Here is a 6139-nt window from a genome sequence, read left to right on the forward strand (position 1 = left end):
TAGGCACACACTCCAGCTACCCCTCACCTGGGTGTGCCCCGCCCTCCCATTGTCCCCGCCCCCCCATCCCCGAGAGGGTACTCGAGCGAGCACTTGGCTGCTCGCAGGCCCCACTTCTCCAAAGCTGCACGGGCCACTGACCGCCCAGCGTGCTCGTGGCCTGGGAAACTTCCTTCCTTCTCTCCCTCCCATCTTTGATCAAAACAGACGTGAAGACTGGCGGCGCTGCCCACAAAGAGCTCTTTGACCAGTCGGCGGCCCAGATGCCAGGTGGGTCCTGGCCTGGAGAGAACTTGCGAGCCTTGTAAACATTATGAAAATATTTTATTTAAAAATTACATCAATAAACCGGTCGCTTCTTGGGTGGTCCCAGAGAAGCAAGCATCTTGCTTTCCAGAAGTAGGGCAGATGCCATAGTATCTTAGGAAAACTGCTGCCCGCTCAGCAGCAGAGTCCGACAGCCCCCCGGGATCCCAAGCAAAGGGGGTCCCAGTGTTCCTTTCCCTAGGCCTGACCCTGCCACTTGCGGCTGTCACAGTCATCTCCCCAGAGTGCAGAACTGGCCATGCTATCCCCCTGCCCAAAGCCACCCCGTGGCTCCCCAGGGTCTACAGCGAGCGAGCGTCCCAAACTGAGGCCGGCCGCGAGCCAGATCTAACCTGTCTTGTTTTCACGACTGGGGCCCAGCCCCGCCCACCCATTTATGTATTGTTTATGGCTGTTTTTGAGCTATCAGGGCAGGACCAAGAGGTTGCTGCAAAGCCTAAAATGTTTACCGTCTGGCTCTTTAAAGAAAAAGATGGAAGACTTGCTGATGGAACCCTTCCCTGCCCAGACGCTCCAGGAGACCGTCTCGGTCTGGGTGCTCACGCTCAAAGAACTTGGAGGGAGGAAGAGGAAGAGGAAGAGGAGAGACAGGACGTGGTGCTGGGCTTCCCGCCGGCAGCCGGACCTTGCAGCCGCTGCCTCGTTGGGGAGCAGAGCCTGGAAGGAGCCGAGGCTGGCCGGAGCCGCCGCACTGGCTCTGGGAGAACACAGGTGTGCGGCCAGGCTCTGGACACTGGGGTCTCCAAGTGCTGTGCAGCTGCCCTCCCAAAACCCATGGTAGGTCACGGCTGGGCTGTCACTCATGCACGTTGACAGTGAAGACGGTGCTTCATTCTGAGGTTGCGAAATTTTCTTACTTAGTTAAACTGCAGTCAGAAAGCTGGAATTGGCTCCCACGGGATACTCCCCTGAGCCCTGGCACCTACTGCAGATTCCTGCTTTGGCTCCTGCTTAATGGGCTTCAAAGAACTGTCCCCTCGACGTCTCTCAAACAGTACAGTCCCCCTGTGACCTCGGCTGCTCCCCACTCTGCCATCCGTGGGATATCTCTGCAGTGCCCCCCTCTGCAGCCCTACCCACTGTGGGACCTCTGGTTCTGCTCTGAAATTCCTCAAGAAAGAGCCAGTTATGCCGGGTTGCAGACCCTGAAGCAGTTGAAACTCGGCTCCCCCCGATTTGTGAGCTCCCCAGACCCATTTGCTGGGGGGTTGCTGCTGGTGCTTTGTGAGGGGAGGGGTGTCTGAGCACCTGTCTCAGCAGAAGCCACCAGCATGGCTTGGCCCCCTCATGCTAAAGCCCATCATGCCCGCCTCATTCCTGGCTGGAGGGGTCCTTCTCAGTGGCGTTTATCCGCCGCCCCTGTTACGTTCCTGCTCATTTGTTCCTTGCCAGTCCCTTTCCACTGGAGGAAAGGCAGGTTGGGCGAGAGCAGGGTGCTTCCTGGGTTATGTATGGCCGAGTCCCGGGCCCTCTACCTGGTCAGCACTTGGCACGTCGTCACTGCAGAAAGCTTCCTTATTGCAGGAGAATCTCACACAAAGGAGGGGGCAGTGGGTGGCATGGTGGACCCTAAAACATACGTCCATGTCCCAGAACCTATGAATGGGGCCTCACTTGGAAAAGGGGTCTTGGCAGACGTAATGAAAGGTCTGGAGATGATGGCTTCCCGTATTACTTGGGAGGGCTCTGAATCCAATGACAATTGTCCTTGTAAGAGACAAACAGAGAAGCGACCCACAGAAAGGAGGGTCAGATGGCGGCAGAGACTGGACATATGCTGCTGAAGGCCAAGGGTCGCCTGGAGCTACCTGAAGCTGGAAGAGGCAGGCAGGATTCTCCACTGCAGCCTTTAGCAGGAGGGCGGCCCTGCCCGGGCCTCCGCTTCACACTTCCAGCCCCGCCGCCCCCAACTGGGAGAGAATCATCCCTTTTGTTTTAAGCCACCCAGTCTGTGGTGATTTGTACTGGTGGCCACAGGGCACAAATACAGAGGGGGTGGCATCCGTGACAGCTGGACGCCAGGCGTGGCAAAACAGACCCTGGTGTGGAGCAAACAGTCTGTGCGGAGACACAGATAGTAATTAAGCAAAGATTAAAGTATCTATAATTACAGCTTGTGAAGGGCCGAGGAAGCGAGGAAGCAGGTCGGCTGGTGGCACTGAGAGTAAATGCGGGTCGGGGGAGGAGCCGGCGTTTCCGCTGAGTGCTGGGGGTGGGGGGAGGAGCAGGGGAGCTGAGGTCTGCACGTGGTCCTCCCCGGGACCTTCCTCCTTCCATCTGCCCTCACCCTCCAACCCACTGATGTATGTGATGTATGATCTTTCTAACGCACAGATAGTAACAGCCACCGTTTCGAAGGTGCCTGCCCGGTGAGCCACAGGATGGGAGGTGGCTGATATTATTAACTCCCATTCTACAGGTGGCGGCGTTAAGTGACACCTGCGCGGTGAAACCTGGACCAGACTCCGAAGTCTGCTCCTCTTTCCACCGGGCTTCTTGGACACTCACCATCCTGTCTTGCTCAAAAGCCTCCAGGGCCTGACATAAAAAACCCACACTCAGCAACTACGGCCACTCCCCATCAGGAACCTTCCAATTCACCTTCACAGTTCCACCCATCTCTTTTTAGCACCATAAATTACACTACACGTAAGTGGTATCGTAATATTATTGTTATCATTGCCTCCCTTTCCTGAGGCCTGCTATGTGTTCTGTGCTGTGTGGATGCTTGACATATACGAACAGCTTATTACTGCAACAGCCTCATGAGATACATTTCGGCACAGAACTTAGGGCCCTGGCGCAAGGCCGGGGACGCCTGTCCGAGCCCAGTGTGTTGTACTGTACCCAGCGAACAGCATCCTTGTGCTTTTCTGCTAATAACAATAAAATCGACTTCTACATGGTCTTTTATAATTTTACAAACTACTTCTGTACGTGTCATTTTATGGCGAAAACTTCCCCGACCACCCCCAGATAAAGATGTCTCTCTTCAAACTCTTCCCAATAAAGACCCAGAGTATGGCTGGGCTGGCTGTGGGGGAGCCAGGGCGAGGCTTTGGCCCATAACCTCTCATAACCTCTCACAACCTCCAGCAGTGTCCATTTCCACCAAACCACCTCAAAGAAGCCAAAAATCCAGGTGTCCAGAACAATGGGCTTGTTATATTGCAGGGCAAATGTCCAGATCAGATCCCTACAGCTAAGCTCTACCTCTGAGGAACACTGAGTCACGGCTGGGGGTGCATCCCACGGTGAAGACCACGTCCCAGGGAGCAGAACCCATGTCCTCATGATCACAGGGGTTCAGTATTTGCTCTTTCTGCCTGATTTGAACTCTACGTGACCATCGGGATGGGCTCAGGAAGGAGAAGACACAGGGCACGCTGCTCTGCCGAGGTCCCCTGGCTGCAACCCTGAACCCAGCAATTTATTAGCAGACAGGAGCCACACAAGCTTCGTTATCACAGTTACAGCTTTGTCCAGAAACAATGTTGTCTTTCAAATTGTTTTCCGCCTGGGACTGTGGATTTCTACACCGAACTGGTGACTAGGAACAGAAGCCGGAGCCTCAAAGACTAAACGCCTTGTCCTAAGTGGGCTTAGGCTAGTAGCATCCTGATAAGGTAAACACAGATAACGAGCCGCTGGAGGGGACGTGCTTTTTTATATATGTCTTCGTGTCTGCATTTACATGTGCACGGGCTGACGCTGCGGGGCTGCTTTTCAGATCAAAGGGAGAAGAAAGAAACAGTCTCTGGATCTCTTTCCAGAAAGGAAGTTGGATATAATTATAAGATGTTAAGTTTGTCTCTCTCTAAACAGCTCTCTCTATACTGACTTGGTTACTTCTAAAGGAGGTAGCCCTAAAATTGTCTCTTGGCATTTCAGTGTGGGGGAGCTAGATCGCTATTGTTGAAGCTGGGTGATGATGTGCATGTGGTGTTTATTATAGTAGTCTCTTATTTCTGTGTATGTTTACAAATTTCCATAATAAACACACACAAAAAAGGCAAGTTTGACTGAAAAATTACTGAAGCTGGATGATGGGCATGTGGCATTTATTATAATAGTATTCTCCTTCCTGTATGTTTAAAATGTTCCATGGTTGAGAAAAAAGGACTTTGGCTAAAAGGCAATGGCTTAAAACCCCCTTTCCTCTCATTCATTCATTCATTCATTCGTTCATTCATTCATTCGACAGATATATCTTTGTGCCACATACCGTCCTAGGTGCTAGGAAAACAGCTTGGATAGGACAGATGGGGTCTCTGGCCCCCTGGATCTGACATTATCCCCATGATTCAAATATTCCACTAGTGTGAACATCAGGCTGGGCTTCCTCAACAATGAAGAATACCTCTGGGGGTTCGTCTGGGTGTGGGACTAAAACCACACTAGACTGTGCTGGAGGTTAGGGAGGGGGAGCTGTTCTCGTCTGGCCTCTTGGGAATCTCCCCGGTGGGCTCCTCCTAAGGACCCTGGATCAGGATGCAGGGAGAGGGGCTTCAGGAAGTTCCCACAGTGTGTGCTGGGGTCTGTTTATTCACGCCATTCACTAACGACAGCTGTCCCCTTGTCCCTGCCCTCTAAGGCTGAAAGGTATTTCCAGAGAGGGGTCCATCCCACCCCCACCCCTTGCCCTGGGGCCCTGCTGTAGACAGGACGAAGAGCCGTCTATCCCGTTTTTAAAGGTCTCTGGGGACGGAGCAGTCCTGAGAACGAGGCTGGCAAGAGATGCCGCCGCTGTGAACATTGTCAGCTAGGGATCAGGGGACAAAAGCCTTCTGTGCTGCTCTATGCTGTGTGAACTGCACCACATGTGATTCATCTTAATTGGCGGGGGACAGGCAGCTAAAACCCTGAATCACCAGCTTTCGGGTCTGCCACCTACGGTTACTCTTCGGGAGGCCGTTTTCAGAATCTGGCTTTCGGTGGGGTCCCACACCGAAAAATCAGCCCACGGGAAACCCAGGGGGGAGTCAGCCTGCCCCAGAGCTGCAACTTCAGTATTTTCCCACCCGTGGCCAGACAGAACACGAGCTACAGGGTTTCTGCAAGAACGGAAGCCCTTGAGAGAAGAAGGTCGAGAACGTGGAGGCCTCGGCGTCATGTCCATGTACCTTCCCAGGGTGTGGCACACGAGGTCCCCGGGAGACGGGCAAGGTTCAGGCCAGCGGCTGCTGTTTTTTTTTTTTTTTTTTTTTTGATTTAAAGCTCACGTTTCGCATCCTGTGCTCGTTCAGATGAGTTTGATAGAGACAAAGAACTTGATTCCAATTTTCCTGATCGTTTTCCACCAACATCTGGGGAGGGGGAGGTGGGTTTCAAGTCTCAGGATCCTAGTCACTTCTGATTTTGGAGGAAGGAGAAGGGCTTCTGGATCATACAGTTTGAACGAAACAATGCCAGGGGGGTCACTCGACTATTTATATACGTAACACCAAACATGTAGATGCAGTTAGTGGCTTTTGAGCTCCTCCTAGGTGTACCGCCCCGGAAGCGGGGGCTGGGGGCTGCCAGGGAAGGTGATGGAAGAGTTGGAATAATACAGCCCCTGCCCCCAGATTCACAGACCCTAGTGGAAGAGACCTATAGATGATCCCAAGTGCACGACGGCGGCGGGGGGCGGGGGGAGCGGCTGCGTGTGGCCCCCCTGCCCGACTCACAGCCTGAGTCCCACCCAAGCACGGCCGTGAAGGCACGGTGGCAGCTGGACACTAACGTCCCACTCCACTGGCGGAGTCTGGAACGTCCAAAGAACTGGCCACGTTTTTGCAGCTCTCCTCCAGATGCTTGGCAGGACTTGGGC

This window comes from Pteropus vampyrus, unplaced genomic scaffold (genome assembly GCF_000151845.1).
Source record: "Pteropus vampyrus isolate Shadow unplaced genomic scaffold, Pvam_2.0 Scaffold72, whole genome shotgun sequence".
NCBI classification, from domain to species: domain Eukaryota; kingdom Metazoa; phylum Chordata; class Mammalia; order Chiroptera; family Pteropodidae; genus Pteropus; species Pteropus vampyrus.